At 40.6% G+C, this 18,239-nt stretch overlaps 1 protein-coding gene across 12 annotated transcripts in view; it reads right to left on the reverse strand.

Moving 5' to 3' along the window:
* Positions 1–18,239, reverse strand: part of IKZF2 (IKAROS family zinc finger 2) — a 114,979-nt gene that overhangs the window by 76,760 nt on the left and 19,980 nt on the right. The window contains exon 1 of one of the 12 annotated variants that reach the window (XM_075094062.1): positions 17,676–17,738. The exons of the other annotated variants lie outside the window; for them this stretch is intronic. The gene's annotated coding sequence lies outside the window, so the exon portion shown is untranslated. Of the gene's footprint in view, positions 1–17,675; positions 17,739–18,239 lie in introns of those variants that run through there. 12 annotated transcript variants of the gene reach the window in all.

The following is an 18,239-nucleotide window of genomic DNA, read 5'->3' on the forward strand; positions in this document are numbered from 1 at the left end:
TAATTAACTATTCTGCCCAGCACCCATCCTGAGAGGGAGGCAGGCAAATGGCCTGATGAAAATGAAACAGAAAGATGAAGCAGCTTGCTTAAGTCTGCCCTGTGAGCCAGAACTAGATTTCACCACCTCCTGCCTCCCAGCCCAGATTTCATTCCTGCAGACCACACCACCTCTCAGATCTGCTCCAGGTGAGCAGATAACACACATGTAACTTCATACCACAGAGGAGGAAAAGTCATAGCAAAAAATGACTCAAGGATTCAAAGGTTTGGTGTGATTTATAACTAAGCACCCTGGGAACAGTGGAGGCTGATGATATTAGAAAGCAAGTAGGTAAAAGCATAAAATTAGGGCTGGAGCTAAGGTGCTGTGCTAAGCATGACAACCTGACTGCAAACAGCAACTCCTGTCGCATGGCTCCAGTGCCCTCAGAAGCCTTCACACACAAAGGGAATTTGTATTTCATTCATGAATCCCTGGTACTACACCCAGTTAACATCTCAGCACTCTTTCCCCACATTTTTCCTCTTTGTGCAGCAAAAGATTAGTTATAAAAAGATTAGTTATAAGGTTTTTCTTGGGGGGGGGAGGGTGGGGAGTGGGGGTAGGAATCTTTATCAATGGTATAATTCCTTAAGGCACTGCCAGTACAAAAACCCAAGGGATGTAAAATTAAACACCTTGTGTCCTTAAATCTTGTAAAGTGCATTTCCTAGGGGTTCTGGTTGTTGAAAGGTTCAAACAACACCAGGCTATTCAGAGTTATCCTTCATGGGTGTTTTTGTCATTCTGACCTCCTATTCTAAAACACAGCTGCTAATTACTCCTAGTTAGAAATTGGAGATTTTAATAAACTGGCCAGCTCTACCTCATATCATTATGAAGTAATGCCCCTTGCTACCTCCTGGTTGTAAAAAGTTAGACTTTAAAATAAATCTTAGTCCCTGGAAACAGAAAGATACCATGCCTAGACTTACAGCAGTTGGAACAGTACAAGTATTCCAAGGTGAAACACACTATGGCCAGAGGTTCTGAAAAAGAGCACACTTAAAAGCCCTGAAGTTACAGGCTAATTTCAGTACTTGGTGAATCTTAAAATAAAACCTCCATGTAAGCCTTTTTAGAATTGTGGCCCTCATTTGTTTCTAACTGAAGAAGTAAAAACTATAATTATATGGCTCTGGAGAAGGCTTATTCCCAAATATATCCTATTTACAGGCCAAATTCTACCCTCCGATGTTTACATGCAACTCCCATAAAAAAAATTAAAAATTGTTCCCTGAAGATCATGAGATCATGCAAATACACACGGGCTCCCAAGCATGCTCAACCTGGCCAGAGCCAACTTTACACAGGTTCTTCTAAGGCAGCATCTGTTGCTCCCTTGCTCTCGCTGGTACCAATGCCACAGCCGCAGTGCCCGCGTGCTCCCCTGGGCTGCAGTCAGGGCAGATACCCAAAGCATGCTAAGCCCATGCTGCTGGGGTGCAGCTCTGGCCCTCCCTGCACGTAGATGCAAGCTAATTTAGAGCCAGCCCAGGTAAATCTGCAGAAGCTGCATTCACACTTCTGATCACACCATAGATGTACTGTAAGGGCAGTAGAGAGACCCTGAACTCTTGAAAAACTAGCCCTCAGTGGTCTAATATCAAGCACAAACTTTTTCACGTATTACAGACCTGGTAAATTTACAGTTGCAGAAAAATGAGTTTCCATAGACATTAGGAAGGTGCTGCATTTTAACTTAAGAGTTAAGATTTTCAAGATCACAAGCATTTTCCCCATCTCTTTGAAAGCACCACCTCAGCCATACCTTGGTGGGCCAACACCGGTGAAACCAAGAGGCTGTGCATGTCAAAATTTTACATCAAAATCGCCATTTTCAGGATGATGGACTGCAGCATTTCTTGCTGAAAATCTTCTTCAGTTTCTTTTGATAAAATATACATTCGGTTTTTTTGAATGCTCTTTTGTGACTAAGCAAATCTGCCTGGCAGCCCCCTCTCCACAGTGCTGCTGAATTTTGATTGCGTGGGGAAGATGGGATGGCTGTTAACCTTTGTATCATTGGGTCCGCATCTCAACAACATGCTCCTCCGACAATCCCACACCTCCTGTCAGAGCATTGCTCTACCTCTGCTTGTTTTTCCAAGTTTTAATTAAATCCACCACAATTTTTTCCCATCTGCTGTGAGAGGTTGAGCACCTCTTCCTCATCTCTGTTTCTGGAAAGCAGCAGGAACAGAGGGGGTTAATGCTCTGTATTCAGAACAAAAACCACAACGCTGAGGCAGATCTGCACTCATCCAATCCATTCCCTGACAAAACTTGTTGCTAGTCCTGTCTGCACCATCCTAGATCTCCCAGGTTTCACTGGCCTCTAGCCAAAAGTGTCGTTTTACTCTCATAAGGAAGGGGGCCAGAAGGATTTATCTTTCCCAACCTCTCCTTACATTATGTCCATCCCTGCAGAGCAATCTTCTTGTTTTTCCACATTTTCTTGCAGTCTGAAACCCTCCCAAGGGCATATCCCCAAGGATCTGCTGAGATGGAGGGCTTCTCATCTTACAGCTTCTGCCTACAATGCTGTATTTAGCCTATTAAAAATCCCAATAAGGTTACACATAAAAGCTCCTTCTAAATTTTGGCCCTGACACTTTACTCCTTGCCTTCTAAATCAAGTTATGCCTTATTTGAAAATCTTTACGAATTGTTTGGAGGAGTGAATGACCTATTCTGAGGCTTTAAAATTAGATCAAAAGTATAAAGTTGCTTCCTCCCAAGCCACTGTATTACTAAACAAGGAAACGGTCACACAATAAAATTTCCACAAGAAGAATGGAGTCTGTAAACTGAAGCTGTCACAGGTGGAGTAAAAAAAAAAAAAGAAAAAGAATAAAAGAAAAGGCAAAAAAACAAAGGATGATGCTTTAGTATTTGTTAAGCTTCCGAAAGCAAATTCAAGAATATACAAAATACAGTTCTCATCGTCTAACTTGCATCAAGAACTGCCTCCCTCCAAAAAAACCAAATCTCTGGGTCAAACATTTTCCATAGACATTAAGTGCATGCTGAGAGGCTCAGGTTAATGGGGGAGATGCCAATTTTACCTTTATCTGCTCAAGTAGTCTGCTACTCTAACAGAGTCAGGGGATTACAGACAAGTACAAATAACAAAATCTGCCCACTGGATCCCTCTTTACCCTTTTCAGTCTCTTTTCTCCCTACAACATATCATGACCGAGTTAGTCACAAAATTCCTGCTGACTCATGAAAGCCCTCACAAAGCATGGAAAGCACACTTGAAAAGCAACCAAAAAATCCAACTCCCTACAATGATATGTTAGCTTTCTCTGATAGGATTTATTTTCCCGGGACTGAAGGACTAATCCAAGATTTAAATTGCTCTCCTCCTGGCCCGTGAAGAAAACCCAACAGTTAAAGTTCTACAGCTGGAACTGCGTTGACAGGGCACAAATACCTGTTCTTCTAATGTGGCAGATACAACTCTACTGGCTCAGTCAATACTACAGGTGGAGTAGAAACCTCCCTTATTTTTAGGCAAAGTAAGCAAATACAAGTCTGAAAGCAGGGGGACAGATCCCAAAGCCAGTAAGAGCTATTTTAACACACTAATTGCCGATAAAACCACACTTAAGGAAAGAATGAACTTCAGCAGCACATCCATTGTTCCCCATTGCCTTGGTCTACTGAAAGGAATCTCAACTAGATCAAGCCTGCCTTGAGTTTTACTTTGTGTTTTGATTCCAGCTTTGATAAGGTCGCACCTTAGGAGAGCCATACACAGTGTAACAGATGGGAATAAAGCTTTCAGCTACTGCCAGACTCCGCTAATAGCATTTCTAAGAGAAGAAAAATAAATTTGTTTTTTCTGTCTATATAAATAGGTATGGCTTTTCAAGTTACTTTTGCTCCCACCTCATCCTACCAACCCACACGGGGACGATTTCTGCTGCAGTGGAGGCTGTAACAGCTGAGAGTGCAGAGGCAAATACCCACTCAGGCAGGCAGAGCACTGGCAACTGCCTCCCCCCGAGGACCACGATCACGCCTGGCCTCCTCTTAGCTGAGCCACAGTCCTCAGGGAAGCAACTCCTACCATGAGCTCTGCAAACCCCCCAGATCCCCAAACTCAACCTACTCCTTCAGTGTCAAAGATCAGTTTATGCTCAGACCTTCCTTCTCAAATAAGCCAGCTATCCGCCACTGCTGCACCATTCCTGGCACTAATTTCACACTCTGAATTCACCCCTCTGAAGTGTCAGACCCTTCCTTTAGTCTCCTTCCTGCTCCTAGCTTGGGATCCAACCCATCTTGGCTGTCAGTGGTAAGACAGCAACAGTGTCAACTACAGGATTAAAAAAAAAAAAAAGAAAAAGTGAGGTAATGGTGACCCAATTTCCTAGACTGTCTGTCTGCTAACCACAACTTCAAGGTTTCAGAGACTTTGGCTCACTATCAGCTTGCTCTAAAAATGCCTTCTCTGCAAACCAGAAATAAGCATATTATGTTGTTTTCAGATAATACCATCCCCCAAAAAATGAAGGCCACAGACTTGCATCCCCATGAGTAAAAAGCTAAAAACTTTTTTATTCTCGTCAAACTTTTGAAAGAAATATGAACTTTTTATAGAAAGTAGCTTAACTCCAGTCCATCACAAGAACGATGCTGTCACACAAATGATCCTGTACCAAGATTTCTATAATACAGGCTTAATCTTCAGTGATTTATGTTAAAAAAAAAAACAAACGCACATTCGGTTTAGTATCACTTTATATCAGGTCAAGAGATAAGCAGCCAGAATGCTGAAAATCAACTGTGGGTAGAAAGTTTTGGAAACTGCATGCCATAAGAATGAAATGCTAGGAAAATGTGGAAAATTATGTGCTTAAGGCTGTGGCAGCTGGACCAAGGCAGAAGAGGTCATGCTCAGCAAAGCCTCAAGAATTCCCCACGGACGGCACTGCAGTGACATGAAGGAATTTCGGGGGATGTTGTATACTCAGATGCTAAAAAGCATTTCACGAGATTGCACCAGACAGCGACAGCTAAGGTGAAGAGTTTTGGAAGAAGATCTAAAGTAGGAGCCTATGCAGTAAATAGTTAAGAACAGGAGCCAAAGGATACCAAAAGTGAAAATATTTCAGGCCGGAATGAAATCAAGAGAAAAATCACACTAGAGGTCAGTTTAAACCTCTTTTAAAAAAATTCATAGGTACTCATTTATTTATACAAACTCTTCTTGCCTATTTATTGTTTGACAGAAGTCCATAACGTGGTTTTGGTTCGCTCTTCCCTTCCATGTATCAGTATATTACATTTGTGCATCATGCTACAGTTGCTAAAGAACAAAATAATGAGACTAAATTGAAACAGGACTAGAACAGTGAAGAAATAGAGCAATCATGCGTCAAGTGATGTTTGATAGATCTGAGCCTGAAGTAGCTACATCAGTATACAGTCACATGTGCCCAAATAGTTGATACTTGGGGGTTAGTATACACAAGTACTCAAAACCACAGCCCAGTTCATTGGGTCAAGAAAAAAGAAAATACTAGGCTGCATTTCCATGGGTCACAAAGACATTTGTTCTGGAAACCAGAAAAGGTTTAGAAAAGCTGTAGAAGAGACGGGGCAAGAAGCCTAGCCAGATTCAAGATGGAGCTTAAGGGAACTGAGACACAGTTGCCTCAACCACAGCTCCTCCATTCTTATCTAGGGATCATGGCAGAAATGTGGCTGAGGAATTCCAGTACCATAAAGTAGAATCAGTAAAAAAAGCAAAAGTATGTGGGTTATACTTCTAGAAGGCTTCATTCAACAAGGCTCTTAGGTGCACACTTAAACCCTGTACAAGCCAAAGGGGCTCGCTAGTGTCTTCAGACCCCCAGTGTGTGGGGAAAGGATTACACAAAGTTAAACGGGCGAATAACTTTAACTAAATAGTGTGCTACTGAATTCTGATCTAAGACACTTGCTAAATACCCTTATTGATTAACTTGTATAAATCCCAGTTCAGTTCCTGAAGTACGTATTATTACTATCCCAGGAACCGTTCAATAAAAAGCAATCAGGATGGTGCCAAATACCAAACCCCATACATTATGAAGAACAACTGAAGGAGGCACGTTGATTCCCAGTGGAAGAGAAAATTTCTAGGAGACATTTCTGAAATTTTTTATCATTACAGGAGGGACAGACATCATTCACACACCAACTGTTTCACAGTAGTAAAAGGTCCAGGAACGAAGGAGCAGTGTAAAAAGAACAGAAGTAAACAGATTTGCTTCAAATGCCTGGTTAACTTGGGCAAATGTAACTTGGAGAAGAAAACTGAAGTTTTTAACTGAGCTTAGAGGAGACTTACTAATGAATCCACCTAAGCTCCCAGATCAACTGGTTTGTGTTGGCCGGTTTTTCAGCAGAGACTGGTCCAACAGCAAAAATCAAGCTCCAGGAGCTCAGAAGGAATAAAAGGCAGTGAGCATAGGCCACCTGATTATTTTTCCTTTTTCTTCTTTCCTGAAAAAAGTAAGTTATTCCAAAGACTGCCTCCTTTCCCTACAGTGTCCTCAATTTTGCCAGTTCCACCACCATCAAGCAGACAAAAACATCAGCTTTGCTCATTTGCAACTGCGCTAAGTACCTCAAATGCTGCAGATCACTGACATGGTTTAAGAAAAAGAGGAAACAACGTTCTTATCACACAGTATTTCTTATATCCAGCTAAGCGTTAGCAAAGCCTTTGGCCTCTCAAAATATCCTATACCTAAACTGCAACTGTGAGCTTCTCTAATGTGTCACAGCTGTTTGCCAACTGATTATTCAGCAGAACTACCATGAGAACAGAGGAAGATGCCTGTTTACTTCCTGACTTTTAGACACAGATATTTCTCAAGTCAACTGTTTTGCTTTCCTCCAGCTTTACTGCAGGCCTCAGGCATAAGAAAATTCTGGACCCATCAGGTCTTACTAATATTGCTAATGCAAAATTTAAAGGATGCTGTGTTACACTAAGGTGTATTTGCACCCATAGACCTCAGGTGCCATTTTCAGCTTGCCTCTAGCAAAAAAAATTCCTTGATTGAAAAAAAACCACAAAACCCAGATACATTATGTTCAGTCTTCCATTTAAAGGAAATGGGTGAAAACTCAGTGACTGTTCTCAACCAAAATGTGCTTTTCCTTCCTCTTGTCAAGCAGCCCTTGTAGAGGTAGTAACCCAGCAGTGGAAACAAGTGTAGACACAGAAACAAGTTTGCAAGAACTGATCCCTATTTGTCACATTGTCCATGAGATAATGAATTATCACATTCCAAGAACCAACCTCAGTGCAAGCAAGTACTAATCCGTGGTGAATTTTACCCCCTCCAAAAAACCCACCACACCACCTGAATTACATTCAATACATATGCATGCACGATTTCTTATTGTTCAGGTTTGACAGACAAGATATCTTGAGGTAAGGTGGTTAGAATAGCCTTTCTCCTCAATAGCACTATAGACATAGTCTCCTCAATAAATATATGAATGTTATTTATCTCCTAGAAAAGCCCTGACCCTTTCCTTTGCACATCAGGCAGCCCAGAAACATGAAAATTCTGCATTAAAGGGTAATTTTGAGGTAGTCTTTTTATTTTTTTAAAGAATCAGTTGTAGTAGTTTCTTCCAGTATGTACTTTAAATATGATAAGAACTGAGAGCATCAGCAAATTCCTATTCTTAGTCTTTAAACAATATAGTAAGTCTTAAGTGTGTGTCCAGAAAACTTCTGATACTTAAGGGTATGCTTTCAAAGCAGCTCATGGGAGGTACATGCACAAATCCCATTATTTGTTAACAGGATTAGTGAACACTGCTTTGAAAATATATCCCAGACTGTTCTAGCATTAACATGCACATTTACAAGTCTCAAAGACATTATAGTTTATTCTTTGTAAGGAAACACTGGCCTAATGACTCTTGTCCAAAAAGTCCAGTTAGCCAGCCCCAATTAATCCCTCGTCTCATTCACTATCTGGGCAGCATACCTTGTTTGTCAGACAGAAGTGACATTACACCATCCTATTTTATAGTAGAGGAGAGGCAGATTGCAAAATTGAATTTTGATCATTGGAGTGAGTTCTTTATTTCAACCATACTCAGAAGAATGGTGTTCCTTCTCTTCTCATGATAAATATATGGGAAAGGAAACCAAACAACATTGTATTATGGAGCTTTATGTTAAATAAAAATGATGGCACATTTTTAAAAACAAAGCAAATGAGAGTTAGTAAACTAGAACATCGATGATCTAAATCAGAAGGCCTGTATTAGATCTATACTTACGGCACTTTATACCAGATGAAAGTTAGGCACCAGCTGAGGATTTTGGTTCTGTATGAACATCTTCCATAAATATCAAAGAAAATTTGCCAGAATTTTTATACACAACTTACAGTAGGTTTTATTAAAAAATTATATATGGTTTAGTCGAAGTTTTCATAGCCATTAGAATTTCAGTTAGCCAAAGGAGAGTTAAATCTCTAGTGCTCCAGATAGAGGCCTAAATCTTGATTTCTGCCACTACTCATTAATTTAAAATTGAAGATGAGCCTAACCATGCCCTGAACAAAGCGAGTGGAAAAAGGTACACACTAGGTTTTCAGACTCCACATCTACCATCACTCATCACCGGAGAGGAACACTGAATCCTTAAGACTTACTCTCTTGATCTAACTTTTCCCGTGTACTCACGATTAGATTCTGAGTATAGGGGTATAGAAAGTAATATGAAAGTAACTTAAAATGCACATAAGGGGTATGAAACAATTTAAGGGAAAAAATGTCAGACTGAAAACTATGTATTTTAATTATATTTATTAAGAACAGGGACATATTGTTTAAGATGTTCTTTTTCTCTACTCATTCTTCCCCTCCTCAGAATACTTAGCCTGCTGCATGGCTGGCCTCGAGTTTGGACAGCAAGGATTATTATAGAGAAGTGAAGCAACCTTGCTCCCAACAACTAACGAAAGAGCAACACTGAACAGTGCCAAAACGCCACATCATTTAGACTCCTTCCATAGCCGCTCAGCGAGATGACTTTCCTTCTTTCACCTTCCTCTTGAAAGAAAGGAGGAAATGCAAATGTCTAAAGATTTTCATTTTTACATTGCCTTGCCTTGTGGCACAGCAAAAACAAAAGAAGAAACAGACTCTTAAGTCCTCACTAACTCCAAGCGCCCCCAGCTCTACAGTAAAACGTGGAACATCTCATCAAACTAAAGGGAGTTCATAACCATGCCTCCATGTATCTCGGGGCTTCTTGTAAGCAACTGCTTCCTTGAAATAGACCTAGTATAGGTCTTACCAAGGAAAACCTTGGCTTTCCTCCTGGATCTCACATCAATCAACAGGGTAGCAAACTCACGCTAATGTTGCAGAAAGTCATGAAAAGTACATGGAAATGATGTTGCTGCTGCTGCACAATTGAACTGTGGGCCAGGAAAAGCAAGACCTTGTGTATGTGCACAGACACTGCAAGCATTGGCTTGGACTTCTGGGCAGAGAGGGACTACCATCAGCCTTTGAGTGAGAGTTTGAGAAGATGAGTGTGCTGGTTTTGGCTGAGAAAGGCCTTGCTTATGAGTCCAGGCAAGCCACACAATTGGTGACCTCTATAAAGTGAAAATGTGCCCCATTGTCCTACGTGACTTTCAGCCCTCCACTGCCAGGCCATCATGCCGCATGATCCCATTCAGAAATGTGTCAGACCGCTGCCCACATTCCGGCAGAAGCAAAGGGTAACTTTGTTTTATTCATTGGCTGCTGCTTCTTGTAATAATTTTTTAAGTTTAAAAAGATAAATTAAGGGTTGCCACCCTATCTGATATTTACCCATTCCTGTGCTTTTCAATGGGCCCAATCCCATGCCCTTTCAAAAGTTTTATCAGGCTGACTAGACTTGTCAGAATACACCTTCATTTCTTGGCAGAGAGGAGAGATTCCCGAACTAGTTTTAAAAGGGAGTTCATGAAACGGAAGATGTCTAGTCGCTGAAGTGCAGACCTCTGCGTGGGCTAAGCTACCCCGATTCTCAGGCTCGTAAAACAGCGTCAACATTTCCCTTCTCCATTGGAAATGCTTTACCTGCAATATCACATCACGGCACGTGCCTTTTTTGTAACTGTATCGTGTTGATGCCTGACAGACATTTTGTGTCACCTAAAAGCATTCAGATCTTTTTCCTCCCATCATTTTCAGGCACACAGGTTACAACAGAAATTCCTATTAATCCCTGTGTATCCAACCTTGCACCATGCACTATCATGTTTCATCTCATTTTCATTGCTCCAGCCCAAGTGCATCAACTCTTTCTGCACAATTTTCTGATTCTCTCTCACATTGATATTGCCTTCTGATTTGCCTTGGAAGACACATCAGTACCTCCTCATTTTTAATGGCAATTCATTAATGAATATTTGAGACAAATCCATTTTGAGAGTGAACCAGAAGCAGCTTGCAACCTTGTAGCCTGATAATTCCCATCTATTACAGCCTGCCATGATCTTCCATTTAGATGTTTTCTCATGCGCTTTATAATAGCCATATAAATTTCTATCTTCTTAGTTTAACTACCAACTTTCTCAGTAACAGCATATCAGCTGCTCTACCAAAATCTAGATACATTAGAAACAAGAAGCAGAATATACCTAAGAAAAATATTTTATTAAAGAGAAAGACATGGTGAATCAATTAATAACCAAGTGATTTAATCACCTTTTAAATTTGGGGTTTAAAAAAAAGCAACCAAGAAACTTCAGCTTAACTACCGTGGCTTAACCTTGTTTCACATTTGGACTTCTCAGTTGTTTTCTAAACAAAAACTGGTAGCCACAGAGACCAGTGACTTTGCAAATAAAAAGTTTATAGTAGATCAGGCACTTCTTTTTATTACCTAAGGGGATATACTGTGCACTTATTTAAAGAGCTTAACATTCATTTATTCACACATTTGTTTTACATGTTAATATATTAAAGATAATTAACAGCTTAATTTCCTAGATGATTTTGAAGATCATTATTTATGTCAGCCTTATCCTAAGCACAAAGTAGAATTGCCCTCAACCTCTCAAACCAGTTGTTATTCACCAGCCTGCAGAGAAGAACAAATCTTTCTGCTTTTTCATCTCCTAGCCGTCTTACCCGCTTCGACTGAACTCCAAATAAAGTGAAGAAAATATCCCTGTACCAACAGAAAAAAGCAACAACTACAGTAATAATGCATTTTCAGCAACAAGCTCTGCTTTTAGGTGCTGATTTTGTGACATGCCCAATTTTAGTAGCTAGGCATTCTTTAACATTTCAGCAGCAAGTATTTAAGCAGCGCTTTTGGTGTTAAGTGATTTTTCTGTTACAGTCAATTTATGTTTTAAAATAGGTTCTCAATTTCAAACTTAAGCAGAGTTTTAAAAAGTTATTGAATCTAACCTGAAAATCCAATTCACATTTTAAAACTTCCTTTTTAAAAGTATTGGATATTAATGCACTCTAGTGTTCAGCATGCTCAGCCTGTCTTTGGATGACTTTGGTTGCACATGATCCTGAAGGCATCTTAGGGTGTTTTCCCCCCATCCTCTCCCCCTCTTTTCTTTCCTCAGTTCTTTGTACTATGGAGGTCACACTAATCCAGCTATAGTTGCCCATATCGCTTTTGCCCTGAGAAATGCCAGGGGCTATTGTGCCATCCCTGTGAGTGGTATTTATTAAGTTACGCCTTCATGGACATTTATTTATTTAAAAATCCCAGACTTGTGCAAAATAGTGTTAGCTAAGAGGAAGTACACAGAGTTTAATAGACAGGGATGGGCATGTTTTGCTAACTGGCTAATCAGAGTCAGAAAAGCATAAACCCATTTAAAACTTCCTGGTAAAACCTGGTGCTGTCACAACCAGCCAGTTACTGGAGTACGGAGGAGACACTCTCCATATTGTCTTCCTCCCTTCATTTTCTGCTCCGTTCACTCTGTGGGTTCCTGCTTTGAGCAAACCAATATTTAAGGCAGCATGAGCCATGCTCATCTGCACCGGCTGGCCAGGTCAAATAGCTTCACAGGGACACTTAACATCTAACAAGCACTATAGGATAATCCTGGAGTCCTGCCCGGCATTCCTTCTCTTGCTTTCATAATTGTACATAAGTTAACCAGCACTAATGAAACGTTCAGAACTGTGTGGAATATTGTTGCTTGCCTAATGCCTATCTTCAGGTGTATAATTAATTGCTCTGTGAGGCATTTTGAGGCAGCGGGAATAAAAACTCAGCATAAATGCTGATACATCAGTCTGCAAAGCCAGTGGACTAGAACAGAAAGGCCTCCGAGATCAGTAGCTTTCAGCTAAGGTTCCCACTATCGTTATGTGGAGGACTAATTAGGATATTATTTGTTACCATTTGGAGGAGCAGCTTCTCAGTTTGGTTAGAGGTGAGCACTAATCAGCTGCTGAAATCTAAACTGATTATGTCTGAAGTGTCGACAGATGCAGAACTCCCTGAGTGAAGAACCAACATGTGTCAGCTTTTTGTGACAAGCTAAGGGAATACTGGTTTAACAGAAAAAAAAACAAAACAAAAAACCACCCCTCACATTATTTAATACTGTGCAACAGTCATGTACAAATAGGATGAATCACATGGAGAACAGTGGGATTGAATGTACCAGTCTAACACATAAAAATAATTATACAAAATGTCCTTTTTCTTCTCAACATAACCAAACTCTTTCCCCACCAATGCTTTTCTCTTAATAGTTATCAAGAGTAAGAGAGGGCAGAAAAAAAGAAAAAAGAAAAAAGAAAATCCTCTCAGACTTGTCAGCAAAGCATCCTGGTTCTTTGCTCTGTAGAATGTCCACTAACAATGAAATAAGTTTTCCATTTCTCAAACACTGAGCTTAAAATTTTTAATTTTGCCAGAGGGGCACTCCATTCTGTTTTCAAAATGCCATGGGACTGAACAGAGTAAAAACCAACCCATTTCCTTTGATTGTTTCCCCCAGAACAGCAGGTTCTCATCCGAAGTACTTCATAGAGTCAGGACTGAACAGCTCAACTCATAGCAGCAATAAACATCAACACTCCACTTGATACAAGTTATGCCAATGCATTAGTATTTGCAGGATCAGGGCTTCAAAGACAAGATTTGAAGAATGAAAAGAACAGAGGGATACACCATCAAAAATGGCACATTTCGGCATAATCACCTGTTCATATAATTACCAGATACAAGACAAAGCAGTTGCAGTCATCATGCTCATTGCATTAAGCGAGGCAACAACTTGCACACTTATCTGCTCTTTGCTGGACTAGGTATACAGCTAAAAATGTCCAACAGTTCAAGCTGCTCTTTATAATTCATCATACTACTTACGAAAGACACTGCAAAAGCATCTAAACTACATAAGGTACTGAGCATATATATGGAAAGAGACAGCCCATATCCCAAAAAGCTTTAATCCTCCTGAAAATGAAAATCCACATGAACGTGTGGGTTTGAAATGTCATTGTTCAGCACCAGCCAATGAGATATTCCAGTCTGAGTTTCTGAACCATCTGGTAAAGCATCACAACAGCCTTAAGCATCCAAGGATCTGTCAAGGGCTTTGGTTTAGAAATACTAATAATCCCATCATGTGCAGCTCCTGCTGAATGGAAGATATACCTACTCAATGATTTACTCCCCCCTCCTTTTCCCAACCGAGCTAGGGAGAATTAGCCTGAACAAGATTTAGCATTTCTCCATTCGAATACAGCATTGCTCAGATGATTTGAGAACTACTACCCTCCTTCAGCTTTCATGCCTCGGTGAGGACCTTTGGTGGGCCAAAAGGGAAGAACAATTTCCAGGACAAACATTTAAGGAAGAGAAAGCATTTTGCTTTGAACTACTTAATTCTACTGATTTTATGCTAGGGATTTCTTTCTTTCTCACAGTTTACCTTGATTCTGGGGGGGAAGGGGAAAAAAAAAAGGGAGGGAGCTTCATTAAACACATTTAACACTTCCAAACAACCCACAGAGTGAGAAATGCTAGTCTGGTGAAGTGAACTCATAGCTGGAAGACAAGCATTTCTGCTTCTTTGTGGCTCAGTCGCTGACTCACTGCATTTCATTGACCAAGTCACTTCAGACCAACTCTTCAAGAGTCCACCTTCATGCATTCTTGACCCATTTTCAAATAGTCTAGCAATACACACCATCTCTAAAAGTCAGGCCTACAACATCTTAAGTAAGGCATCCCAAAGACAGGTGGCTTTTGATAAAAGAGAAGGTGAACTCTTCTCCCACCTCCACTCTCTGAAAGTACAGAGGATGCTGCTTGTTCACCATTAAAAAGGGCTTTGAAGTACCCTTTCCGAACCTTATCCATAGCCTGCTAGCACTAATAAAGGAGCTTAGGGTTCTTTTCCCCTTTTAATTCCAGGAGGGTTTAGGCCACGTCTACAAGCATAAAGTTGAACTACCAGTTTAGGACCGTTGGCCCTAACACATGGCTTGTGGTCAATGTGTTGCACTTGGGAGACTTTGATAATGCTCACAGCAACAGAAATAGAAAAATGAGGTGACACAGAGACCTGAATACAATACATTTGCAGCACTGCTATTGCCCACAGCCTGAGGGTGGCTGGTGACTGTTTTCTTGAGCAGCAGTTTGCAGTCACTAGCGCATGGGATACTCTGGGGCGGAGGGGGCGGGGGGGAGGCACATACACAAAAAAAGAAGAAATGCAAACCTGTTGCATTACTTGTCTTAAATTCAGTGAAACCCATAGCTACAATGCAAAATGCTTTGGGGTCTGGAAATTAGAAGAAAAATATTGAAAATAAGCACTTTTTAGAAGAAACCGGCCTTTGAAAGTAGCCTTACAGTCTAGACTCACTAGAAAGGCACTCTAAGCCTAATACGCAGAATCTTCAGGCAAGTTGTTTAGAAATGCTTTGTACACAGCCAATTAACTCTAACTTATTGATTGAGATGGCATGTCTTAATCGTTCAAGTTGTTAAATATTCCTCTTTGAAGAATTTTCTTTCCAAAGAGCCACTTACACTGATTTCTGTAATTTGCCATTCAAGTTATCAGTGGACACATACACATTCATAAGAGTTACATACATGGTGATGAGCTTTTAGTAGTTCAAAAAAAAAAAAAAAAACAACACAAACTAGCAGCAATAACAGAACGCAAAAAAAGGTTTGTCTTAGAAAACCACACTGGAAAATAACCACTCACAGGTAATTCTAAATAGAGACTTGTGAAGTAAAGACAAATGCAACTGAGAGCTAATAAAACACTATCTGTTAAACTGAGCATCCTGTGAGCTGATATTGGGCTTTTAGCACCCATCATTCTGCAAACCACTGGAAAAAAATGGTAACGGGTAAAACCCAAAAAGACGTGATAAAGTCTTCCTATTTCGCTGAAAAGCCACATGTCATTTGCATGAACACTTCGGCAAATGATGGCACAAATATCAGCTGTCAGTCAGCTGCTGCTTTTGTATCAGAAGCTGACAGGGGCAGGGGGCGCAGAGGGGAAGTGATTTTCAAAATGAAGAATTGTGTTGATGTATAAAAGTCCTTGATCAGTACCTGGGCCAACAAAGAAGTGATGTACATTACAAGGTATTGAATAAAGAAGAGTCAGAACCCACAAAGTGCCAGCCCTCGCTAAACTCATATGCTACCAGAATCTGAACAAGAGCAGCAGTTTTAGGTAAACGAAGAAGTATTCTTTATTGATGGGAAAGCAAGACGGTATGCAGTTCATGGCCTTAAAGAAGAAAAAAATAAAAGCAATTCACCAGACAAAAAGTCGATGCTGAATGGAAACCTACTGAACACAATTGACAAGACCAACTTTTTTTGCTGGCATCTGGGCCTTTTCCTATTAGGATCACAACCTCACACTTTCCAATGCAAACCAGTGAAAGTCAAGCTGCCCCACAATCACGCCATGCATGAAAGCTCTCTCCATACAGGATTACAGCAAGGTAATTTACCATGACAGTAGCCTTAGATTGTTTTAGGGCAACTACACAGATGAGAAACAGTGTTTGGCTTTTAAGTGTCCAGTTTCGCTCATCACCAGCTCTTCCACACCCCCTGCCTAAGATGCAACCCTGTGAACACAGAAATGTGAGTCATTCTACCCATGTGGGTATTCCCATGGCCTGCTCTGATAAGCCAAGGTATACATGTCCCAGATCACCAGCAAAACTCACGCTTTACATTTGCCAGATCTCTGGACATAACCTGAGATTCTCAAACAAAAAGATATGAGGAACGCAGTAGAAGGCAGTCACCAAGTTATCATACTCATCCCAAGCCAAGCATGCATTTTACTGGGGCAGATGAGAAAATGGGAAGTGAAGTTAGACCTGGACAACAAATATCACGGATGTAAGATACAACTCTATCATGAAAGAATGCCCCATTTTTCAATCAACACCAGAGCTGGCTAAAAATAATAGTAATTTAAACTCAAACAGAAAATGGAGATATTTTTCAACCAGCTCTAACAAAAAGGAAACAGGAAGAATGAAAATCAAATACATGGAAACGTAATATTACTAGTACGCCATGTTTTGTGGCTCTTACTACAGTAATAGCATCTCCTTGCCCCTCCACAACTTTCTTTGCAAGATCAAAACCAGTCAGGCCCAGCACCTTGCTCCATATAATTTAGCCTTCCACCGAGGAGCGTAAATAATACTCTCAGTCACCCTCATACAGCCTACTATTTATCAGCTACAAACACCTTTACTCTGAGATAAAGTAGGTTTCCAGCTCTCCAGATCAGGGGATAACTGATAGGAGCATTTCAAAAACATGTTTGCCGACTGGGAAGAATTGAGAGCAAAAAGGGAAGTCATGCAGGACACACTGGCCTCTGATAGTCAAATCTCTGTGCTGTTACATGAAGAGCCAAGATTCAATGAGGAGGAGTGAGGAAAAGGAAACATACACATACCACGACTTCGCACTTACACAACACTTCCTCTCCACAGTCCTCTACAGAGAAACAAGGCATGAATCTTCATCATCCCCATCTACCCGGGATGAAACTGAGGCAGAGAAGAGGGGGAATTTCCCTGTGGTTGAAAGGGTACTGGGGAGAAAGCAAAGTTCGCACTAAAAAGTTTTACTGTCTCTCAGGATTATGCTAATACTACCACCCTTGTTTTTCCAACAGAGGGGTCCTACCACATAATTGCTTCTCCAACGCAGCAAAGGAGATTGAACTTGGAGTTCAGGGAAGCAGGAGGAGGGGGGCGGTGAAGGGGAGACAAGCAGAGTTTCAAATCTTTGGTGCATATTTATAATGTTGTAGAGAAACTGCATTTCAGGATGGAATGATTATTGATTTCTTAATGGATTACTGCTGCACAAATTTACACTCCCCCCAAAAAACATCAATCTTAGGATAATAATTATAAACCTATCACAGTGTATAGAGCATTCTGCCTGAGTAGAAACTTATCGCTATCTGCCGGGAAATGGCCAGTTTTCTATTTCTCCCACTCCAACCACATTTCAGCATGGCAAGGAGCTACTGAAAAATACATGCTATTATAAAACAAAGTTTGTAATTTGTAATAGCCACAGGACATACCTCCAGTCAACTTTCATTAAACTGGCTCTTTTAAACTGCTGCCCTTAAGACAATGCTTGATCTGTTAATGAAGAAGTTAATTAGTTATTAAAATCCTTTTATGTTATTTTTATCATAGTAATGAAGCAGCCCCAGCACAGAGCGAGACTCCTTAATGGGCAACATACATTCACAAACCCACACACCCTCACTTTTTCTGTTTACCAGCCTACAGTCAAATGCTTCTGTAGCTAAGTAATTTTTTAGCGAAGGCACCCATAGAACAGCTTTGCTACAAGTAGCATCACTTTGCAAAAATGACTGAATTACCACAAGGACTCCCCCTTGACTTCAAGAAGTGTCAGTTCAAGTCACTAGAAACGGGGCATTATGGAAATTAAAAAAAATATATATTATAAATCAAAAGACCTCAATACCCCAAAGTCTGTGCAAGGTGCAGGAATGTGGAAGATTCAAGTCTGGCTCTGTTTAGTGGTTCCCACCCATAACACCACTTATCTTCAGCCCCCTGTTTAACTAGAGACTTTATACAAGGTTATAGTCCGACTGTGAGCCATGAGCTAA

This window comes from Phalacrocorax aristotelis, chromosome 5, assembly GCF_949628215.1.
Source record: "Phalacrocorax aristotelis chromosome 5, bGulAri2.1, whole genome shotgun sequence".
Lineage (NCBI taxonomy): Eukaryota > Metazoa > Chordata > Aves > Suliformes > Phalacrocoracidae > Phalacrocorax > Phalacrocorax aristotelis.